Source organism: Pongo abelii, chromosome 13 (genome assembly GCF_028885655.2).
Source record: "Pongo abelii isolate AG06213 chromosome 13, NHGRI_mPonAbe1-v2.0_pri, whole genome shotgun sequence".
Classification (NCBI taxonomy): domain Eukaryota; kingdom Metazoa; phylum Chordata; class Mammalia; order Primates; family Hominidae; genus Pongo; species Pongo abelii.
Genome location: NC_071998.2, coordinates 51,865,386 through 51,867,898, shown reverse-complemented (window position 1 = coordinate 51,867,898; position 2,513 = coordinate 51,865,386). Strand labels below are relative to the sequence as shown.

At 41.1% G+C, this 2,513-nt stretch overlaps 1 pseudogene; it reads right to left on the bottom strand.

The window, feature by feature from the left end:
* Positions 1-585: 585 nt before the first annotated feature.
* Positions 586-2,144, bottom strand: LOC100939424 (E3 ubiquitin-protein ligase RING2-like; annotated as a pseudogene).
* Positions 2,145-2,513: the final 369 nt, after the last annotated feature.

Here is a 2,513-nt window from a genome sequence, read left to right as displayed (position 1 = left end):
AGGGTGCTCCAAGCAGAACCACACTTTGTGGGGGGGAAAAAAACACAAAAGAAACTTCAGGTATTTTTTTTTAAAGAAAAGAAAAAAGTACTGAATAATTGCAGTCCCTTCCAAAAAGGAAATCTTAAGTTAAGGGGAAAAGATTTGAATAGCGTAAACGAGTCTGGCTCAGAAAGAAAACTGAACAACATATCTAAGATCTGTCCATAAAAGTAATGCCAGTCATCTTCATTTTTATTTATTTATTTATTTATTTATTTATTTATTTATTTATTTATTTGAGATGGAGTCTCGCTCTGTCACCCAGGCTGGAGTGCAGTGGCGCGATCTCAGCTCACTGCAAGCTCCACCTGCCGTGTTCACGCCATTCTCCTGCCTCAGCCTCCCAAGTAGCTGGGACTACAGGCGCCTGCCAATGTGCCCGGCTAATTTTTTGTATTTTTAGTAGAGACGGGGTTTCACCGTGGTCTCGATCTCTTAACCTTGTGATCCGCCTGCCTCGGCCTCCCAAAGTGCTGGGATTACAGGCGTGAGCCACCGCGCCTGGCTGGTACATCTTTAATATTAAAGAAATGGACTATAAAAAAGTTCAGTCTCAGAATTGGTTTTTAAAAGCTCATTTGTGCTCCCTTTTACGTGCGTAGTAAAGTTCCATGGGTTTGTTCACTTTCCAGTATTTCTCACTGACCAATTCCAAAGAAAAAGAGCCATTTAATACAGTGAACTGGCCACTGGCTGTTGCTATATAAGTGGTATACTGCTTCTCACTGGCTGTATCAAGGTTCATCTGGTTTGATTCACCTTTGCTTCGAAGTTCTTCTAAAGCTAACCTCACAGCCAGATACTTGGATAAGTAATCAACAGTGGTGTTACCAGAAGTCTTTATGTATCTTGTCTGTGCACTGTCATCTTTTTCCATAAGTGTGGGATGAGGCCTGAATATTAATTCGATTTCACTAGCGCCATCCATTACTGGATAAATTTCCATTGCTGCATTGTTATTATCAAGCTCAAGCCCAGAATCATCAGTTGTTTTTGTTCATTTGTTACTAGGGCCTGCTTCATGAGTGTGGAGGAATTACTACAGTGTGAACTGTCACCATTATCTTCTGCTCCACTACCATTTTCAATCTATTGTTTCTTGCCTCTCTGCAGTTATCTTCAGTCCTTCCTCAATGCTGTGACTGAGTGCCTGCTGATTATTGTGCTTGCTGATCCTGGCTAATATTCTCTCTTGATGAGCTTCATACTCATCACGACTTGGATAAATTTTGCTGATGAGTGCATCAAAGTTTGGGTCTGGCCTTGGTTATCTTTTGGAAACTAGTTTTTTCCAACAGGTAGGACATTCTTTGTTGCCACTTCTAAGGGCTATGATGATGCAGTCTGCACAGAAACGATGTAAAGACTCCTTTGTAGTCATGGTGTTCTTCAACATATCCAAACAAATTGGGCACATTAAATCACTGTGCAGACTTCGAGGTGAAACCACAATTTCTAAGCCATCTGTTATTGCCTTCTGTAAGAGAGTCATTGAGGTGTTCATTGTAACTCATATAAACTGAGTTCCCATGTTTTGCTTAATGGTTGAGTTCCTTTTGTCTGCACAGCCTGACATTGAGGCTCCCTCCCCAGCCAGGGGCTCGCTGGCCGTGGCAGGAGCGAGATTCGGGTAATCAGCTGTGGCGCCGCCTTACAATATGGTGAGCCGCAAAGAGCATTTTAACACAAGCCTCCAGGGTTCCAGGACACCCCCCTCTCTCCCCACGGATACCAAAATCTGCGGGTATCCGCGCATATTCAAGTGCCTAATATACTCTGGTGCATATACTATGGTGTCAAATTTGTATGTAACCTACGCACATCCTTCCAAATATTCTAAATCTCTAGGTTATTTATAATACCTTAATACAATGTAAGTGCTATTTAAATGGTTGTTGTACTGTGCTTTTTTAATTGTATAGTTTTTATTGTTGTATTATTGCTTTTAATTATTTGTTTTTTTCTGAACATTTTTGATCTGCAGTTGGTTGGATCTAGGATGTAAACTGCAAGTGTGGCAGGCCGACTGCACTGTTTTGTTACTAGAGGGAGTGAGAACACACCTGTGGACTTGAGCACCTTCCATCCACCAGTTGCTCCATGGGCATACTCTAATTCAGGTCTCCCCACAACCCTCTGAGTTAATATTTCTCTCCCCATTAAAGATGAGAAAATGAAGCCTAGACAGTTTAACTTGGCTTCTGTTTTGAAACTAGCTGAGAGATGAATTAGGGTTTGTATCCATGTCTATCAGCTTCAACCTTCATGCTTTTTCTTCTGTACCCCAGTGCCTATTAAATTTTGGAAATCCCAGAAACAGCCCACAAACTTGGGTTAATCTCCTTAGAGATTTTGACAATGTCTTTTGAGAACCACTGCAATACAGAAACACAAAACCCTTTGCATATTGTCATTGAATAAATTGTACCATTGAGACCTGAACCAAGAGTTTTAGATATGTAAGTTAGAAA